Raw genomic sequence first — 22323 nt, forward strand, 5'->3', positions numbered from 1 at the left:
CCATGCCACAGGAGTCTGTAAAGTTTGGAGACTGGAAACTGGTTTACATGCCTAGATAAAAACACTTGGTCACAGGCTGGGTGAACAGAGAGTTAGGATGGAAACCAGGGAGACAAGAGTGATTGACTGCTTTTCTGTGAGGGCTCAATGAAGAGAGAGGTGGGGGGTGGTGAGGGGGGTGTGTTTGTGTGTGTGTGCGTGTGTGTGTGCACGTGTGTGAACTTTCAGCTCTGGGGCTAGATATCGGGGCACTACTGTTTTCATCCCTCCCCCCCGCAATTGGTGCTGAAAGCTCTCAGGGAGCAAAACAGTGCAATCTGGAGCTGCTTACCCAGAGCTTGGCCCCCTGGCAAGGGGAGGGGGGGATGCAATTCCACCAGGGCAAGGAAACCTGAGAATCAGTACAACAGTCCCCTCCCCCAGAAGACCAGCAGGAACAACCAGCTAACACCAGGTTTACGGTTCATAGAGAACTGCAAAACTTCAGCTCTTGGGGAAAACAATATATAGCATTTGTGGTTTTTTGTGGGTTTTTTTTATTCTTTAGTCTTTCAGTTTTATTTTTTTCAGCTATTTTCTTATTTTACCAATTCCTTTTTAAATTCTTTTTTAATTTTATTTTTATATATATGCCATATATATATAATTTTTGGTTTCCTTTCATTGTATTTTATTTTATTTTTGTATATATATAAGTTTTTCATTCTTTCCTATTTTGGGATCTAGTTTCTTTTAACAAACAGACCAAAATACACCCAGTATCTAGTTTATTGTTTTGTTCTGTGTTACTTCTTGTTTGATTTTTTTATTTTGTTTGTTTTCTTCTGGTTTGTTTTGTTTGTAGTTTCCTCATGCTGTTGCTCTTTTTGTCTTTTCTCTCACTTTCATCTGTTCTTTTCTGGACATAATGTTGAGATGGAGAAACTCACCCCAAAAGAAAGAACAGGAAGAAGTACTCACTGCCAGGGATTTAGTCAATATGGATATAAGTAAGATGTCAGAACTAGAATTCAAAACAACGATTATAAAGATACTAGCTGGGCTTGAAAAAAGCATAGAAGATACTAGAGAATCCCTTACTGTAGAAGTAAAAGAACTAAAATCTAATCAGGCCCAAATTAAAAATGCTATTACTGAGATGCAGTAAAAAAATGGAGGATCTAACTGCTAGGATAAAGGGGAAGAAGCAAAAGTCAGTGATATAGAAGACAAAATGATGGAGAATAAGGAAGCTGAGAAAAAGAGAGAAAAACAACTGCTGGATCATGAGGGGAGAATTTGAGAATCAGCAATACCATAAAGTGAAATAATATTTGAATAATAGGGGTCCCAGAAGAGGAGGAGAGAGAGAGGGAGGAAGAAGGTTTATTTGAACAAATTATTCTGAGAATTTCCCTAATCTGGGGAAGAAAACAGGCATTCAAGTCCAGCAGGCACGGAGAACACCCCTGAAAATCAATAAAAATAGGTCAACACCTGCACATAAGCCTTGTAAATTTCAAAGATAAAGAGAAAATCCTGAAAGCAGTTCAGGACAAGAGGTCCTTAACCTACAAAGGTAGAAACATAAGGCTGACAGCAGACCTGTCCACAGAGACCTGGCAGGCCAGAAAGGACTGGCATGATATATTCAATGTGCTAAATGGGAAAAATATGCAGCCAAGAATACTTTATCCATGAAGTCTGCCATTCTGGGTTCAGGTCATGATCCCACGGTCCTGGGATCGAGTCCCACATCAGACTCCCTGCTCGGGGTGGCGGCGGGGGGGGGGGGCTTGCTTCTCCCTCTCCCTCTGTGCTTTCTCTCTTTCAAATAAATAAATAATAAAAATCTTTAAATAAATAAAATTATAAGTAAAAGTTAGTGTTAGAAGCAGAATTTGAACTCAGAACTCTTGACTACCAGTTTAGTAAATAATCCTGAGTCTGTGCATTAACTACTTTGCCAACCTCTTCAACATTAAACTTGCCATTACATCCTATTGTGACGACTCTAGAGATGACACCGTTTACTCCCAATTCCTAGCTCTTTTTCCATTCACTGTCATTTACTGGGAAAACTTCCTTGTATTTTTATTTTTAGTGTATGATAGCATTTACTTTTTAAGACATAAATAACTTAACATATTTGTATGGAACTATTTCTTTATCCATTAACTCAGACTGTGGCAGCTTTATCTTTTCTGTTGAATGAACTCTATGTCAGAAGATATTACCTTGACCTAAGATTTGTTGCTAGTTAGATACAGTTAGATGTCTGGTCTCCGAGACTTCTTGACTGTACCCCTGAAAGTCATTTATACTAATATATGTGAAACCACTGACCACCTCCCTGGCTTCACTAATACTCTTTTTTGTGCATCATTTAATAAAATTTGCCTCTTTTAACATCTAGAAAACAGGTTCATCATGTAGTATTTATAGTCTTCAGAGAATACCTATGGATTTATTGAATTTCTGTCTACCATGCCACTCATTCCTGAGATCATTTCCTCAGGAAAAAATAATTACATGTAGGAAAAGACTTAAAGCATCAGCTGGAATGTGAGTTTCCCCAAAAAGTTCATTCTCCTTTCTCATGGCATGATACATTCCTTTCACTAAGCTTGCTTTCTCTCGTACTACCTAAGAACATGAGCACACAGAGAAAATTAAATTCTTATTTAAACTGAAGAAGCAAACATTTTCCAAAATCACAATATTCCCCTCTGTTACACTTGAGTCATAAACATTTCTCTACATGCCAGTTGCCCTCCTATTTAGTTAAAATTTTAGACAGCAGTGTTTTGTTTATTTGTTCAGGATCATGTATTTTTTTTTTTTTACTACATCTAAAATATACCTCATCACCTGAACACCTGCTGAACTAAACTTGTCTTGCCAGCAAAAAATTTTGAAATTATGCAATCTGCAATTCAGTCCATGGCAAGCACTTGGGTAGAATTTCTTCTATACTTTTCAACATACCTAACAACAATTAAAGAACTGCCTGCATAGAAATATTGCCAACTGAGAAGTAAGTGAAGCGGGATTAATCAATTGAACTTGACTAACATTTTAGCTAAGAACTTTTCAGATATTCATATTAAATAAGTACCATAATCATTATCTATCAAATTAATTTTGACATTAATTTAAAATTTTATGAATATATTAAAAGGACAATCAGTACAATTATGTGATCTTCAATTAATAAAAATAAATTTTTCATTCATCAAAGTTTTAAAATATAGGCTATAAAGAAAATGTAAGACTATGAAAAGACCATGATAAATGGGAAAACATTCTTGAAGAAAGGAACATATTTGGTAAGTTATATTGTAAATGGAAATTTTCAAAATAGGAGACAAAGAGATATTTAAACATGTAAACATCAATATATAACTAGGAAAAATTATAATTATAAAAACATAAATATAAAACTTTATAACCAAGGCTATACGAAAGATATTTTTACTGAAATAGTTCATAACTAAATAAGAGTGCTAAAAGAAGTCAAATAAAAGAAATGTTAATTTATAAATTTCCCATCTGTAAAACCCTTTTACGCAGGTTTCTATGCTTATCCAGTAAATTTCCTATTCATTTATTACAAAAATCAACAAGAAATAATTGAAGTCATCTGAATTAAAGGAAAAATTTTTAAAAACCAAACACATTCTAAAGAAAAACAGACCAAGAAACAGTTCATAAATAAAAGTTTTCTTAAATATTTAAGTTGATTTACAGGTATTAAGAAAAGCAACTACATTTTTTAGTTTTCTATCCTTTTTTTCCCCAGTTTTTAGTTTTCAACCAAAGAAGAAAGATTGCTAAGTCAAAGAAAGGACTGACTTCATTTGTGGTAATCAATATATGTATATAGTAATTTAAACAAAAATTCTGTGTATGAATGTGGAATTATTTAGGAGTTGTGTCTAAGCATGTGAAAAGCATAAGAAAAGAGAATTCCCTGTTTCCTTTTGGATGCTGCAGACAACAGCAACACAGCCTAGGGCACACTGCTGAGGATTTTAACTGTTGTATGGAACTACTCAAAATGCTTTTGATCCATTTTATCTTGCAAGTTAGCAAAGAAATGTTGCAATAAGAAACACCAACAAAGATCTGAAAAAGTTAAGCTCTGGATTACCATATTGTGTTCTCCTGCCATTCAGTGCTTCATACAAAGGCAGTGGTGTTCAAAGTAAGAAAAAAAAGTGGAGGGAGAGAGAAAAAAGAGAAACGGGTCTCAGAAAGCGCAAAGCACAAAGTAAATAATATTCTTCTACATCCCTTCTTTTTCACAGATTGGATGTTAAAAGAGTTGCAGCAATTAGGCTCTTGTTAATTACCAGCTGTTGAAACAGATGTGTTGACTATCCTTATTAGTCAACAGCTGGGTGAGGAGAACAATTGATGCTCCCTAAACCCAACAGCCAGCTGCTCTGCAGTAATTATCTCCAATTAATAATACAGGTGATAAAGGCAGAAAGCTCCTATCCCTCTGTTTCAGTATCTTTGGCAGTTTCAGTAACGATGGCTTTATCATTACACAGTAATAGAGAATACATTTAGTACAAGTAAGGTTGTATATTAGAGTTGCATTAACTCTATGGTAGTTTCCATTATGCAATTTCTGAAGAAGGAATCAGAGAAGTGCTAAAAGTAGAAGCAGACATTCTGTAGGCTTTTATTTATCATATTTCAAATGTCACTGCCAACTTACTTCTCTAGTACTAACAATAATAGCTAAGCACTTAAGTTCTTTGAAAAAGAGAAGCATAACTAAAATCTGTTCTTTTTGATTTCCAGGTGTTTTTGCTGATCATGTTTTATATTCAGTTCACTGAAGCAATATATTTCCTCTTGGTATGCCTAAATATCAGTGTCTTGTTCCCTAGCTTACATTTCCTAGGTGACTGGTAGAAGCAATTTTACCAAACCCAAAAAGAATTCATTTCATAGCAGTAAACATTATTTTATGTATACAAAGAGATCAGCAAAATAAACAAGCAAGCAGGAAAACAAAAAATAAAACTATTTTATTTTAGACAGCATTTTTGATATATAATATTCAAGTTTCTAATTATGATGATGTTAAAAACAGAAACAGCACAATGGAGCATGCTAAGAACAGTAATTATGTGTATAAAAATTACTTTTACTATTTTCTATTGTTAAATGTTCATATTAAAATTTCACTTAAAAGAAATGTAAAACAAAGATTTAAACAAGCCAGGCATCCATCTCTGTCCTACAAAAGCGGTATCTACAAGAATTTACAACCATATCTATTCACTAATTAGAGAACACTTAAAGACACTGCCTTTCTGAAAACAAGGATTAGAGCTGGATGAATACACCCCTTTCACAAACCTTCCTCATGTCTCTGTTGGGTCATCATAAGCAGCTTGTTCTTCCAGCATTAAATAGAAAAGCCTACCGATTATCAGTTCTGAACGCCTCAGTTAGGCATCAGGACAATTAATAGGGACAGAAACTTTAAACAACATGTAAATAAATCGTTTCACCAAAAGAGGTTGTAATAAAACAAAATATTAACAAAAACAAACTTTCTAAAGCAATATTATTTAGGTTGCTTCTTGGGCACTGCATTCCGATATGAAAAATCAGGAGCTGGAAAACTCTACCACATTCTATGAAATTATGTTTCCTAAAACAGGAACTTCAACATTTACATAATTACAAACAAGAGAGATAAGCACCATCAAAAAAATTTATCCATTTCTATGAAACCAACTTCCCATGAGAATTTGTAACATTTAAAAATTCTGTAATTTCTAAGGAATCTCCTGATATGTAGAAGCTAGCAAAATATGTAAATAGAGGAACAAACTATTAGCTTTTATGTTTGAAAATCTGTATTTGGCCATAGAATTTATTCTGTGATTTCTCAATTCTAAGAGAAGACCTAATTTCTTAGCACAGTAGCAATCAAAGCAAATCTCTTCTACCCTAACACTGGGACAGTCCTTCCCCTCAGCTCTACACAGGAACACTAGAAAACTGCACAAGGAATAGCAGCTGATCATGGTTTCTCTTCTGTGTGCAAAGGGACAGGTTGTGGTTACCATCTAACAAGCCCATCACATGACTTTTGTTACCCATGAAGGGCAGCCATAGCTACTGCTGAAGCAGGGGGCTGTCCTCCCCTTACATCTTAGGTGACCTAAACTGGGCAGGCAGAAGTGAAATGTATTTTGAAGACATGGCTCCTCAGCTCATTGCTGTTTAAAAATAAGCCAAGGGATTTATATCCTCTTTCCTCTGCAAAAAAAACTAACGGCAATACCTAGTGAACATCTGATTGTTGACACAATTCCTCAAAATATTGCCATTTTTTAAATTTAAAAATACCTAGGCATAAACCATAACAGTACTCAAGTATGCAGAGCTGCTTTCAACAGAGATCTCATTTTCACACCAATTTCAATATTTAAATTTAAGAATTTTATTGTATAATTTAGTTACCTGGGAGGAACACTTGCACTTTCTTATCCATAAGCTATGTTCTTACTGTTCAACATGTCTTTCCTACCTTGCCCACTGGCAGACCCCAAACTTCCTCTCTGTGAAGTCTTTCACATCTTCCCCCAAAGACTGTTCTTTTCCTATGCTTTACTTAACCTTGTATATATATTTATTATAGCATTCATCTAATTATATCGGCATTTTTTGTATATTTATCTTCCCAGTAGATGGCAAACTTCTTTTCCTTTTTGTATTCCTAGCATGTAGTACATAAGCCTTTATTAAACATTTTCAGTGAATAAATATTAAAAAATAATAGACATCTTTCATATCCTACAAAGATATTATTTATTTAATCTAGGTTATAGATTCATGTATATATCCATGAATAGGAAAATCCATCCTTTTAATCAAAATAATCAACTTGGCTTTATTGATTCTCATATTTAAGACACTAATTCCAGTTTTATATCACCTCATAATTGATATACCTAATAAATAAAGGAAGAACTTTAAAAGCCAAAATAAGATTTTTTTAAAACCTCTGTGTTCTTCACCTTGGAATAGTTTAAAAGCGTAATTTCATGCCATATTTTGGATTTTTCTTGTTATATGTAACACATTTTGAGAATTCTTTCTCAACACATCACAATTAATTAAAATTATCACTGCTTTACATTTATTTATAAATTTTTAAGGTATACTGGCTTCCACTGATTCTTATGTGCTGTCCTTCCCTCTTTTGAGTTGTGTTTTACTTTTTTTTTTTTTTGGCTATAATAATTCTTCAAGTAATTCCTCCAGAAAGTATAAATTGGTACTTTCTTAGCTTGTTAAAAAACAAACGTCTTTGTTTTGCCCTCTTGTATAAATGACATTTTGGCTAGATAGAGAACCTTATTTTTTTAAAAAAGATTTATTTACTTATTTGAGAGAGCATGTGTACGCACGGGGGAGGAGAGGGGGCAGAGGCAGAGGAACAGAATCTCAAGCAGACTCCCCACTGAGCGTGGGGCCTGACATGGAGCTCCACCTCACAACCCTGAGATCGTAACCTGAGCTGAAATCAAGAGTCATATGCCCAACCAACTAAGCCACCCAGGTGCCCTTAGATATAGGATCTTTAAATTGCAGTATTTTCCCATAAGATTTATAAACATAGTTGCACTGTACTACTTTCCGGTTTTGTAAGTGAGAAATTTAATGCCAGTATGATGCTCTTTCCTTTGCAAATAATCAACTTTATACTAGAAAAGTGTTTTCTCTCCACCATTAGATATTTTACCCAGATATGCCTATACAATTAACATGTGTGTGTATGCATGTAATTTTAGAAATTTATTCTCCCCAATCCTTGTTATATATTTTCATTTTGATAACTTGAGTTTTTCTTCAGTTCAAGTTAGTTTTTTCTATTATTTCTTTGAATGTGGTTTCTCTTTCACCTACTCCTTTCACTTCTACAGTTACTCCTGTTTTCACATACTAGGTTTTCTCTATCTTTTCACACCATTTCTTTGTATTTTTGCTTAGTGTTTCTTTGTTCTTCCAGATCACTGGATGTTTGTCCCTGATCACTGTTATTCAAATCACCTATTACATATTTTTAAAATGTTGGTCTATTTTGATCACTCTTTCAAAACATCTCTTTGACTCTCCATAAGAAGTCTTACTTCAATTAAAAAATTTTTCTACTTGCAATAAAACAGCCTCAATTGGAGCCAATTGTGTGGTAGAAGGTGGTCTTTCAAAGCAACCAAATTCCCTGAGTTACACACGGACTCTCATGCCATTCATCTCAGCTGGTATGGGTTCCCTTAGCACATTTAAAAATGCAATATTTGAATAGTGGTGATAAGCAAGAATGAGTAGTACATAGTTGTTTCATTAGGTAGATTAGCATGTCTCTCTTAGGGCACATCATTAATTGGACAGAGATAGCTTCTTTTCAAGATAAAAGGATCTACTGGAGCTCAGGTAGTCTGCGCAAAAATAACCTTTATTTCATCACTTCATTCAAACTTTTAAAAGTTGTATTTGTTTTCCTTTTATACAAGTGGCAAAGAGTCCTCCTTTTAGATCATCATATTGACTCCACAGGGAGTTTGTATTGGTCCTGCAGTGTTCGCTGAAGTCTGTCCTGTCCTTACCAATGAGCTCCAGTCCCAGCATTTTCTACTACTAATCATATATCTACCTTAAGCACTTCATTCATGAAATATTCTAATAGCCTCCAAATCAGTCTTTCCTATCTTCCTATGCTTGCCCTAATTCATTCCATTAAAACCTATGAGATTATTTTCCTCCCACTCTGTTATTATCAAGTCATATATTTTATCAGTCCTTCAGGAAAAAAGAATCCTCAGAGCTTATATAATTTCTATTTTACCAAGTACAATCTCCTTTGTTTCACTTTCAACAGCCCACTCTACAACATCAGAGTCGTCCACAGGGTGACCAACTATTTTGGGAAACTCCTCACTGGGATGTACAAATTTCCAGTCTGTGGCAATGGGTGCAAAAGATTGGGGGGAAAGTACAAATTCATGTAACAGTCCAAAAATTGGGCTAAAAGCAACACTGGTTTTAATGTCTGATGGATACAGAATAATTTGCCTCCTGAAGTTGCTGGTTTTCCCCTGGCCACTAATGTTAGCAACCATGATTTGTGCTTCACAATCATAGGTTATCCATCACTGCATCACTCCTAGTACTGTAACTTAAGTTCAACATAAGAACACTGTCAATGTTAGAGTTCTTGGTTCATCTTTGACTTTGTGCAGTAACGGTTGTGCTTTGTATCAACATAGTGCTAGTTTAATTTTTAGCATTGTACATATTATGAACATATTTTCTAAGAGCTCAGATAATGAAAATGAGAATGATGACAATACCAATGCCAGCATGATCCACACATCACCAAAAATGAAGGCTAAATGGAAGGACACATACAACTGGATTAGGGAGATAAAGAATCAAAACAGAGGATATTGCAAAATATGGAGAGAAGAATTTGGGGTTGCGAATGCTGGAGAAGCAGATATGGAAGCACATATGGAAACTGAATCTCACAATTCTCGATGAGATACGCAAGTAATTCCAAATCAATCAAAAGTTTTTATTTTTAATTTTTTTGGTCTCCCAAATTATATCAACAGTAGCTGCTGAATTAGTGTGGGCTTACCACATAGAACACATTACTGTATTGTTTCCCTGACTGTTCTATGAAACTGAGTAAAATTATATATCTTGTCTCATAGGTTGCAAATAAAATGTCTTATTGATAAAGAAAAAAGCAAATTTTTGGTAAGAGATGTGCTGGTCCCTTATAGGGTAAACCTGATTCTGTTAGCACTTAATAGCAATGTGCTTTCTATATATAGTATAACAATGTCAGCACTTAATAACAATCATGCCCTTTATAGTATATCAAGTGATGTGCCAAATCACAGCAGCAAAAATCATTCCTTGTACCTTTTAGGTACTTTGATTTGAAAAATGGGGTTGTAAATCACCCTTTTGACTCCTATGAGAGTTTATATTGTAGAAAATATAAATAGATTGTTGATATCTTGTCCAAATGTAAACTAGACTTTTCTCATTTATCTGGATATGGGGCAGACGGTATAAATGTAAATTTTGGTAGTTTCCATTCAACCTATAAACTTATCAAAAAGAAAAAAAGAAAAGATCTTACCTGCTAAATGTCCTACACACTTTATATACAGCACTTCTAGAAAGGGTGTGATTTGCTTAGTAATGGTATTGAGGCTTTTATAATGAAAGAGTTTGTTCGCTTTTAAGTTTCTCAAAGCACACAAAATTATTTAATGAGATTTTTTACTTCATAGAAGTGGAGGTATATAGCCCCTTTAGACATGTGGCTATGATGGCTACCACTGTTGCTGGCCATAGAAAAGATAATAAAATGTTAGCCTGTCATAAAATCGTATTTTCAAAGTACAGGACAAAAAGAATGTCCTTCTTTACTTTGGAAACACATTGAGGATGAGAAATTTATGTGCCTTTGTCTAAAACTGTTTAATGATCTCTGAAAAAGCCATTCTAGGAAGAATGGACCCCCTGAATTGTTTGGTGTTATGTGCACATTATGACAAATATGTTTACAAACCCCTCCCCCACAAAAAAAGTTGGTGGGGGGAATAAGACTGCTTTAGAACTCAAAAAACGTCACCAGAAAAAAGCAATGTATTTGTTTCCTAGGGTTGCTGGAACAAATTACCACAGCTTGGGTGGCTTAAAACAACTTAAAAATTTATTCTCTCATAGTTCTGGAAGCCAAAAATCCAAAATCAAGGTGTCAGCAGGGTTGGTTCCTTCTGGAGACTGTCGAGAGAGAATCTGTTTCATGACTTTCTCCTGGTTTCTGGTGGTTGCCAGCAATCTTTGGTGTTCTTTGGCTTATATACACATCACTCCAATCTCTGCCTCTGTCATGACATGGTTTTCTTTCTGGTGTTTTTGAGTCTGTGTCCAAATTGTCCTCTTTTACAAGGAAGGACACTAGTTACTGGATTAGGGTCTACCTTCATGCAGTATGACCTCATTGTAACTTCATTACATTTGCAAAGATCTGATTTCCAAAAAAAGTCATGTTTGTAGATACCAGAGATTAGGACTTAAACATACTTTTCTAGGGGGACACAATTCTACCAACTACCAGCAAACAAGTTAAACAGGATTTTCTCAATTTCTTCAGTAAACTCTAAGTTATTTGGAATCCAATTTTGACTTCACAAGTTAAAATTACTTCTGTGTTCAACTGATGTTGAAAAAAATTTTTGGTAAATTTCAACATCCATTCATGATAAAAATTCTAATGTTCTCATGATAAAGGGTATCTACAAAAAATTATATCTAACAACATACTTTAAAGGTAAAAGACTTAATGCTTTCCCCCAAGATTGGGGACAAAGCAATTATGTCTGCCTTCATCATCTTATTCAGCACAGTGCTGGAAGTTCCAGCCAGCACAATAAAGAGAGAAAGGGAAAGAAAAGGCATATACATGGGAAAGGAAGTAGTAAAAATGTTATTTGTAGATGACATCAAATATCTAAGGGTAAATCTAACAAAACATGTACAGGATCTCTATGTTCAAAACTACAAAGGCAATTAAAAAAATTAAAAAGACATAAATGGAGATATATATTGTGTTCATGGATTTTAAGATTCAACACAATAAATATATCAATTCTCCTTAAATTGATACATATAGGTCATTTCCTATCAAAATCCAAGCAGGATTATTTTGTAAACGTAGACAAGTTGATTTAAACATTTATAAAATGCAGTGAAAGTAGAATAGCTAAAATAATTTTGAAAAAAAAATAAAGTTGGAGTAATCACAGCCTAAAAATGATGAAGAGACAGACACATAGATCAAGAAGGGAGATGAGCTAGTTCAGAAACAGACCCACACAAATATGGTTAATTTTTTTTTTTTTAAGGTGCAAAAGCAATTCAACAGAGAAAGTAGAGTCTTACATGAATGGCAGTGGAACAATTTGACATCTAGGTGCCAAAATTTAAAAAAAGACTTCAATCTAAGTCTCACATGTTCAACAAAAATTAACCCAAAATGTATCATAAATCTAAATATAAAATGTAAAATTATAAAACTTTAAGAGGAAAATATAGAGTTCTTGAACACAATGCCAAAAGCATAATCCATAGAAGAAAAAATTGATTAACTGGAATTCATCAAAATGAGAAACATTTGCTTCACCAAACACAGATCAGTGGTTCCTATAACCAGCTACACATGAGAATTACCAGGAGAACTTTTTAAATACAGATTCTTAGGTCTTATCACAGACTGAAGGAATCAGCCCTTTGAGGGAAACCTTTGGATTCTTTATTTAAAAAAAAAAAACCAAAAAACCTTTATCGGTGATTTTAATACATAGCTAATCCATATTTGAAAGCAATTGGCATAACGAACAAGTGAATATAGGATTGAGAACACAAGCAAATGGAACAGCCTTGACCAGGGGGAGGGATATCATCTCCTCTGAGACATTAGGAAAGCAAATAACGAGGTTGAGAGATCACACTTACTAGACTCATTTTTTTTCTGTGAAGACGCAAGATCCTCTCAGAGAGAGGGAAAGAGCACTAAAATAGGAGCTCTAAAAGAACAGTAGAAGTTCAAAATGGTTGTTGTAGAGATTGTGCTAAAAAAATCGCTAAGGGGAACTGAAGAAAAAACAGGTTAAAGACAAAGCCACAGTGATAGCAATCAGCTCAATTGTGTATTTTTTATATCAGCTTAGGATTAAGAACGGAAAAGAAATTGTACTGTATATCCTTTGATGTCACCCCGATAACATGATGGTGATAAATTTGTGATGGATTTATAATTCAGACAACATCTGAACCTTCTCTGTGCCACAATTTCCCAAATTGAGTTCCAGGAAACTAGTAACAGTAGATGTTAACTTGTGCGAAGGGAACAAAAGGTCTCGTCATCTAAGTGACCTGCTTTATTAAATCTCTTTTAGAGATGCACAAATAACATTAGAACATTAAAGACTTTTGAGAAATCCCACAAAGAAAAGAAACTTGTTTAACTTTGTTTAATAACTATGCAAACTTATTTTCAGGGGAAGACTGTTTCTCAACACACCTCTTAACAGTTTCTCACTATGGTATTCCTAGTTTTGGAAACTGCAAGCAAAATATCTTATCACATTATCTTTGGCATATTTCATACAATATATTCAAGTAAAAAATTCCAAGATTCTGAAAGTTTCCAAATATTTGCAAGTGAGTCACCAGGTAGAAAAACATCCATAATTAACTTATACTTTTATGTAGATTTTTAATGTATAATTTTAATGTAATAACCCAGACTAAGCACCAAGATATCCTAGATACCTAAAAAGTCATTGTTTCTTAAATTACAAATTAATGGAACAAAACCAACATCAAACTCCTTAGGTTATCATAATTATAGTCAATGTCTAACTATTACTACAGATTTTGGCGTAAATCAGGTACATCTTAATCCACTTCTGATTAATTTTATTATCTGTCGGTGTTATCTATCTAAGATTTGTTTATATTATTTTTACTTTGTCACTACACATTTTCTCTTCAGCTTACTCTCCCAGTGTTTATATCCATTGCTCCACTGAAAATGCTCTTATTGAGGTTACCATATAAATCTCCAGAATCAAATCCGATGAAAATCTTTTTTCTTCATTTTACTAAATAACTCTGCAGCAATGGAAAATGTTGACCACATCCTCCATCTAACTTGAAACTTTCCTTGATTTCTGTACTCCATTCTCCTGTTTTTCCTCCTACCTCTCCCTTGCTGATTTCTCTTCTCTCCTTGACCTTGGTGTGTTGGAATGACACAGGGTTTCATCTTGCTCCTCTTCTCTATCTATATTCTTCTCTTAAATACTCTAATCTAGACCCATGGCTTATATAACATATATATATATATATATATGATACTAAAAATTTATATACCCTTCCTTGGGCTCATCTCTGAGAACTCCAAACTTCTTTACCTAACTGCTACCATGATATGTTCAAAAGGTATCTAAAGTCAAAACTAACATAGCCCAATGAAAAGTTTGATCTACCTTATTTCTTCTCCTATTTCCAAACTCAATTATAGAACCACCATTTTCCCAGCCTAAAGCCAAAACATTCATTCTTGATTCTTCTCTTTAAGTCATTCTCTCAAACCCCTCAGTAAATACCATCACTATGATATCCAAACATACATGTCAACCTAGAGATATCTGCAGCAGTTGATAAAAAAAATCTTGAACCCATCTACTTTTCTCCTCTCTCTACTTCTAGCAACCTAATCTAAGCCACTATCACTTCTTATCTAAACTAATATCATAGTCTCCTACTGGTTCTCCCTGTTTCTTTTCTAATCCTATTACAAATTATTCTATGTTGTAGCTCGAATGATCTTCTTAACCCTTAAATTATGCCTCTCATTTGTTATTAACCACTGATTTACACTTATAAAATCTAAACGATCAATGCAGAGGACATTCTAAAAACATAACATAGCTCCATGTCTATTTTTAAAACATGGTGGCAAAATGCACATAAAATCTATCATCTTAACCATTTTAAAGTGTACAGTTCAATGGTATTAAATACATTCATAACATTGTGCAACCATCACCACCATCTATTTCCTGTTTACATTGTGTAAAACTGACACTCTATACCCATTAAATACCAACTCCTTATTCTCCCCTACCTCCAAGCCCCTGGCAACCACCATTCTACTTTCTCTCTACAATTTTGACTAAGTATCTCATAGAAGTAGAATAATACATTATTTATCTTTTTGTAACGGGCTTACTATATCATTTCACTTACTATAATATCCTCAAGGTTCATCCATGCTGTAGCATGTGTCAGAATTTCCTTCTAGAGCTGAGCAATATTTAATTGTATGTATATACTACATTTTACTTATCCATGGGCACTTGGGTTGCTTCTAGTTTTTAGCTATTGTGAATAATGCTGCTTGTGAACACGGGTGTAAAAATCTCTTTGAGACTCTACTTTCAATTCTTTTAAGTATATACACAGAAGTGGAATTGCTGGATCATATGGTAATTCTACTTTTAATTTTTTAAGGAATGCTATATTGTTTTCCATAGCAGGTGCACCATTTTACATTCCCACTAACAGTTCACAAGGGGTCCAATTTCTTCACATCCTCACCAAATGGTTTGGGTTTTTTCATTTCTTTTCTTTCTTTCTTTCTTTTTTTTCCTGATAGGAGCCATCTCAGTGGGTGTGAAGTAATATATCATTGTAGTTTAGTTCTGACTTCCATTTCCCTAATGATTAGTGACACTCGGTATCTAATTCATATGTTTACTAGTATTTGTATATCTTCTTTGGAGAAATATCTGTTCAAGTCCTTTCTCTTTTCTTAGCCTGGGTTGTCTTTTTTGCTGTTGAGATCTAGGAATTCTCTATATATTCTGGATATTAATCTCTTATTCGTCACAGATACATAATTTGTAAATACTTTCTCCCATTCTGTGGGTTCCCTTTTTACTTTGTTGGTATTGTCTTTTGAGGCACAACACTTTTTAATTTTCATGAAGTCCAACTTAATTTTTTTTTAGTTGCCTGTGCTTTTAGAGTCATATCCAAGGGAAACCACAGCCGGATCCAATGTCATGAAGCTTCTTCTATGGGTTTTTCTAACAGTTTTATGTTTTAGCCATAATATTTAGATCTTTCATCTATTTTGAGTTAATTTTTATACATGGTGTTAAGTAAGGGTCCAACATCATTCTTTTGCATGTAGATATCCAGTTTTCCCAGTACCATTTGTTGAATAAACCGTACTATCACGATTGAATGCTCTTGGCAACATTGTCAAAAATCATTTGACTTTGTATGTGAGGGTTTATTTCTGGGCTCTCAATTCTATTCCACTGGTCAATGTCTCTCTTTATGTCATTGACACACTGTTTTGAGTATGGTGTAGGTTTGTAGTAAGTTATAAAATCAGAAATCGTGAGTCCTCTAGGTTTGTTCTTTGTTGAAAATTGTTTTGGCTATTTGGAATCCCTTGAGATTCCTTATGAATTTTGGGATGGGTTTTTCTATTTCTGCAAGAAATGTTACTGGGAATTTGATAGGAATTGCATTGAATCTAGATTGTTCTGGGTAGTACTGACATCTAAATGCTAGTAAGACTTCCAATCCATGAACACAGGATGTGTTTCCATTTATATATGTCTTCTTTAATTTCTTTCAGCAATTTTTTGGTAGTTTTCATTTTGCCAGTGTTTCCTCTCCTTGGTTAATTTCTAAGTATTTTTTTCTTTTTTTAAAAAAAATTGTTTTCATAATTCCTCTTTGACACTGTTTATTGTTAGTATATAGAAATGGAACTGATTTTTGCATATTGATTTCATCTATGACTTTGCTGAATTTCTTTATTAGTTCTCACAATTTTTTGTGGATTCTTTACGATATTTTAATATAAGATCATATAATCTGCAAACAGAGATCATGCTTCCCTTTTAGATCTAATTTTATATATCTTTTCTGACCCTCATCACCCACCCCCACCTGAGTGTGTTCCAGTCATACTGGATTTCTTTCCATTTGCTCAACATATCATGTATACATATTTACCTATACATACCATGTATAACGTGTTTACTTTATCTATCCCTCATCCCTGGAATGCTTTTACCATTGGTCCTTGTCTGCCAGGTTCATTCCTGTCATTTGGTTGTTCTTATTCTAAATTCTTACAGTAGAACCTTAGAATATTTGCTTTTCACCTTTTTGCTTTTCTAATTTTTACATTTTAAGTATATCTCTTTATATGGACTACTTTAGTGGCATTCTACAAATGTGTTAAGTCAAACCTGAATTATCATTTAGATCAAAATATTTTCTAATTTCCATTGTGATTTCTTCATTGACTCATAGGTTCTTTAGAAGAGTACTTTGCATTTTCTAAGATTTTGGGAATTTTTACCTTAATTACATTGTTGTCAGAAAACATGTTCTAAATTATCTTAGTTTTTTTATGTTCCTAGAAGAAAAAGATTTTTGAAAAAAAATTTAGTTCCAGTGTAGTTAACATACAGTGTTATATTTGTTTCAGGTGTACAATATAGTGATTCAACAATTCTGTATGTTACTCAGTGCTAAACAAGGTAAGTGCATGCTTAATCCCTTTCACCTATTTCAACCATCCCCCACTCTACCTCTGCTCTTGTAACCATATGTTAGTTCTCTATAGTTAAGTCTGTTTTTTCTGGTTTGTCTCTCTTTTTTTCCCCTTTGTACATCTGTTTGGTTTTCTTAAATTCCACATGGGTGAAATCATAGGGTATTTGTCTTTCTCTGACAGGCTTATTTCTTTTTTTTTTTTAATTTCTTTTTTATTTTTATTTATTTTTAATTTTTTATTATGTTAATCACCATACATCATTAATTTTTGATGTAGTGTTTCATGATTCATTGTTTGTGCATAACACCCAGTGCTCCATGCAGAATGTGCCCTCTTTAATACCCATCACCAGGCTAACCCACCCCCCACCCCTCTCCCCTCTAGAACCCTCAGTTTGTTTTTCAGAGTCCATTGTCTCTCATGGTTCGTCTCCCCCTCTGACTTACTCCCCTTCATTCTTCCCCTCCTGCTATCTTCTTCTTTTTTTTCCTTAACATATATTGCATTATTTGTTTCATAAGTACAGATCTGTGATTCATCAGTCTTACACAATTCACAGCACTCACCATAGCACATACCCTACCCAATGTCTATCACCCAGCCACCCCATCCCTCCCACCCCCTACCACTCCAGCAACCCTCAGTTTGTTTTCTGAGATTAAGAATTCCTCACATCAGCGAGGTCATATGATACATGCCTTTCTCTGATTGACTTATTTCACTCAGCATAACACCCTCCAGTTCCATCCACGTCATTGCAAATGGCAAGATCTCATTCCTTTTGAAGGCTGCATAATATTCCATTGTGTATACATACCACATCTTCTTTATCCATTCATCTGTTGATGGACATCTTGGCTCTTTCCACAGTTTGGCTATTGTGGACATTGCTGCTATAAACATCGGGGTGCACGTACCCCTTCGGATACCTACATTTGTATCTTTGGGGTAAATACCCAGTAGTGCAATTGTTGGATCGTATGGTAGCTCTATTTTCAACTGTTTGAGGAACCTCCATACTGTTTTCCAGAGTGGCTGCACCAGCTTGCATTCCCACCAACAGTGTAGGAGGGTTCCCCTTTCTCCACATCCCCACCAACATCTGTCGTTTCCTGACTTGTTAATTTTAGCCATTCTGCCTGGCGTGAGGTGGTATCTCATTGAGGTTTTGATTTGGATTTCCCTGATGCTGAGTGATGTTGCACATTTTTTCATGTGTCTGTTGGCCATCTGGACGTCTTCTTTGGAAAAATGTCTGTTCATGTCTTCTGCCCATTTCTTGATTGGATTATTTGTTCTTTGGGTGTTAAGTTTGATAAGTTCTTTATAGATTTTGGATACTAGCCCTTTATCTGATATGACAGGCTTATTTCACTTAGTATTATACTCTCTAGTTCTGTCCGTGTTGTTCCAAATAACAAGATTTCATTCTTTTTACAGCTGAATAATATTCCATTTTATCTATACCACATCTACTTTATCCATTCATCTACCAATGAACATTTAGGTGACTTTCATAATTTGGTTATTGTAAATAATGCTGTAATAAACATAGGGATGCATGTATCCCTTTAAATTAGTATTTTTGTATCTTTTTGGGTAAATACCCAGTAGTGCAATTACTAGATCATAGCGTAGTTCTATTTATACTCTTTTGAGAAACCTTCATGCTATCTTCCACAGTGGTAATACCAGTTTACATTCCCACTAAAAGTGCAGGAGTGCCCCTATTTCTCCACATCCTTGCCAACACCTGTTTCTTGTGTTTTGATTTTAGCCATTCTGCCCAGTGAGGTGATATTTCATTCTGGTTTTGATTTACGTTTCCCTAATGATGAGAGATGTTGAACATCTTTTCATGTGTCTGTTGGCTATCTGTATGCCTTTTTTGAGATATGTCTTTCATGTCTTCTCCCTATATTTAATTGGATTATTTGTTTTTAGGGTGTTGAGTTGTGTAAGTTCTTTATATATTTTGGATATTAACCATTTATTTGATAAGTCATTTACAAATATTTTCTCCCATTCAGTAGTTTGTCTTTCAGTTTTGTTGGTTCTTTCCTTTGCTGTGCAGAAGATTTTTATTTTGATGTGATCTCAATAGTTTATTATGTTTTTGTTTCTATTGCCTCAGGAGACATATCTAGAAAAATGTTGCTATGCCCATGTCAGAGAAATTACTTCTAGGTAACTTCTAGGCTCTCTTCTAGGATTTTTATGGTATCAAGTCTCACATTGAGGTCCTTAATGAATTTTGAGTTTATTTTTGTGTATGGTATAAGAAAATGGTACAGTTCATTCTTTTGCATGTAGCTGTCCAGTTCTTCCAATGCTGTCTTTTCCCCATTGCATATTCCTTCCTGCTTTGTCAAAGATTAATTGACCATATAAATTGTGGGTTTATTTCTGGGTTTTCTAATTTGTTCCATTGCTTTATGTGTCTATTTTTGTGCCAGTACCAAACTGTTTTGGTTACTACAGCTTTGTAATAGAACTTGAAGCCTGGAATTGTGATACCACCAGTTTTCATTTTTTTAAATTTAAGTTCAAGTTAATTCACATATAGTATATTATTAGTTTCAGGAGTAGAATTTAGTGATTCATCAGTTGCATATAACACCCAGTGCTCACTACATCAAGTGCTCTCCTTAATGCCCATCACCAAATTATTTCATCCCCCTCCCAACCTCCCCTCCAGCAACCCTCAGTTTCTTCCCTATAGTTAAGAGTCTCTTATGGTTTGCCTCCGTCTCTGTGTTTATCTTTTTTTATTTTTTTAAAATTTATTTCTTTAAAGACTTCATTTATTTATTTGAAGTGTGTGGGGGGAGAGAGTGAGTGAGCAGGAGCAGAGAGAGAGGGAGAAGCAGGCTCCCTGCTCAGAAGAGAGTCCAAGGTGGGGCCCAATCCCAGGACCCCAGGATCATGACCTGAGCTGAAGACAGATGCCTAACTGACCGAGCCACCCAGGTGCCCCACCTTATTTTATTTCTCCTTCTCTTCTCCTATAGTCATCTGTTTTGATTCTACATGAGTGATATCGTATTGTACCTGTCTAAGTTTGTTTAGCATAATACAGTCTAGCTCCATTAACAATGGCAAGATTTCATTCTTTTAGATGGTGGAGTAATATTCCATATATTATATTATATATTATTCCATATATAAACTGCATTTTCTTTATCCATTCATCTGTTGATGGATGTCTTGGCTCTTTCCATAGTTTGGCTATTTTGGACATTGCTGCTATAAATATTGGTGTGCATATAACCCTTCAAATCACTATTTTTATATTCTTTGGATAAGTACCTAATAGAGCAATTCCTGGGTCAAAGGGCAGTTCTATTTTTAATTTTTTGAGGAAACTCCATACTGTTTTCCAGAGTGGCTACACAAGTTTGCATTCCCACCAACAGTGTAAGAGGGTTCTCCTTTCTCTGCATCCTTGTCAACATCTTTTGTTTCCTGAGTAGTTATTTTTAGCTATTCTGACAGGTGTGAGGTGGTGTGAGGTGGTCTCTCATCACGCTTTTGATTTGTATTTCCCTGATGATGAGTGATGTTGAGCATCTTCTCATGTGTTGGTTAACCATCTGGATGTCATTTTGGAGAAATGTCTGTTCATGTCTTCTGCCCATTTCCTGACTGGATTTTTTGTTTTTTGGGTGTTGAGTTTGATAAGTTCTTTATAGATTTTGGATACTGGTCCTTTACCTGATATGTCATTTGTGAATATCTTTTCCAATTCTGTAGGTTGCCTTTTAGTTTTGTTGATTATTTCCTTTGCTGTGGAAAAGCTTTTTATCTTGATGAAGTCCCAATAGTTCATTTTTGCTTGTTTCCCTTGTGCTCCCCTTGCCTTTGGAGACATGTCTAGCAAGAAATTGCTGTGGCCAAGGTCAAAGAGGTTGCTGCTTATGTTATCCTCTAGGATTTTGACGGTTTCCTGTTTCACATCTTTCATACATTTTGAATTTATTTTTCTGTATGGTGTATGAAAGTGGTCCAGTTTCATTCTTCTGCATGTGGCAGAATTTTCCCAACACCATTTGTTGAAGAGACCGTCTTTTTTCCACGGGATATTCTTTCCCGCTTTGTCAAAGGTTAGTTGACCATAGAGTTGAGGGTCTATTTCTGGGTTCTCTATTCTGTTCCACTGATCTATGTGTCTGTGTTTTTGCCAGTACCATACTGTCTTGATGATTACAGCTTTGTAACATAGCTTGAAGTCTGGAATTGTGATGCCTCCAGCTTTGGTTTTCTTTTTCAACATTACTTTGGCTATTCGGGGTCTTTTTTGGTTCCATACAAATTTCAGAATTGTTTATTCCAGCTCTGTGAAAAATACTGCTGTTATTTTGATAGGGATTGCATTAAATATGTAGATTGCTTTGGGTAGCATATACATTTTAACCATATTTGTTCTTCCAATCCGTGAGCTTGGAATGTTTTTCCATTTCTTTGTGTCTTCCTCAATTTGTTTCATAAGTGTTCTACAGTTTTCAGAGTACAGATGTTTACCTCTTTCATTAGACTTATTCTTAGGTATCTTATGGTTTTTGGTGCAATTGTAAATGGGATTGATTCCTTGATTTCTCTTTCTGCTGCTTCATTGTTGGTGTATACAAATACAACAGACTTTTGTGCACAGATTTTGTATCCTGCGACCTTGCTGAATTCTTTTATCAGTTGCAGCAATTTTTTGATGGAGTCCTTTGGGTTTTCTATATAGAGCAATATGTCATCTGCAAAGAGTGGAAGTTTGACTTCTTTGCCAATTTGCTTTTATTTCTTTTTATTGTCTGATTGCTGAGCAAAGGACTTCCAGTACTATGTTGAACAACAGGGGTGAGAATGGATATCCCTGTCATGTTCCTGATCTTAGGGGAAAAGTTCTGTTTTTCCCCACTGAGGATATTAGCTGTGGGTCTTTTATATATGGCCATTATGATGTTGAGGTATGTTCCCTCTATCCCTACTTTGTTGAGGGTTTTAATCAAGAAAGGATGCTGTATTTTGTCAAATGCTCTTTCTGTATCTATTGAGAGGATCATACAGTTCTTGTCCTTTCTTTTGTTAATGTGGTGTATCACGTTTATTGATTTGTGGATGTTGAACCACCCCTTCAG

General features: G+C 34.7%; 1 protein-coding gene across 9 annotated transcripts in view; it reads right to left on the reverse strand.

Moving 5' to 3' along the window:
- Positions 1 to 22323, reverse strand: part of MIPOL1 (mirror-image polydactyly 1) — a 353484-nt gene that overhangs the window by 143281 nt on the left and 187880 nt on the right. The gene's annotated exons all lie outside the window — the stretch shown is intronic.

The sequence above is a fragment of the Zalophus californianus genome, chromosome 6, assembly GCF_009762305.2.
Source record: "Zalophus californianus isolate mZalCal1 chromosome 6, mZalCal1.pri.v2, whole genome shotgun sequence".
Classification (NCBI taxonomy): domain Eukaryota; kingdom Metazoa; phylum Chordata; class Mammalia; order Carnivora; family Otariidae; genus Zalophus; species Zalophus californianus.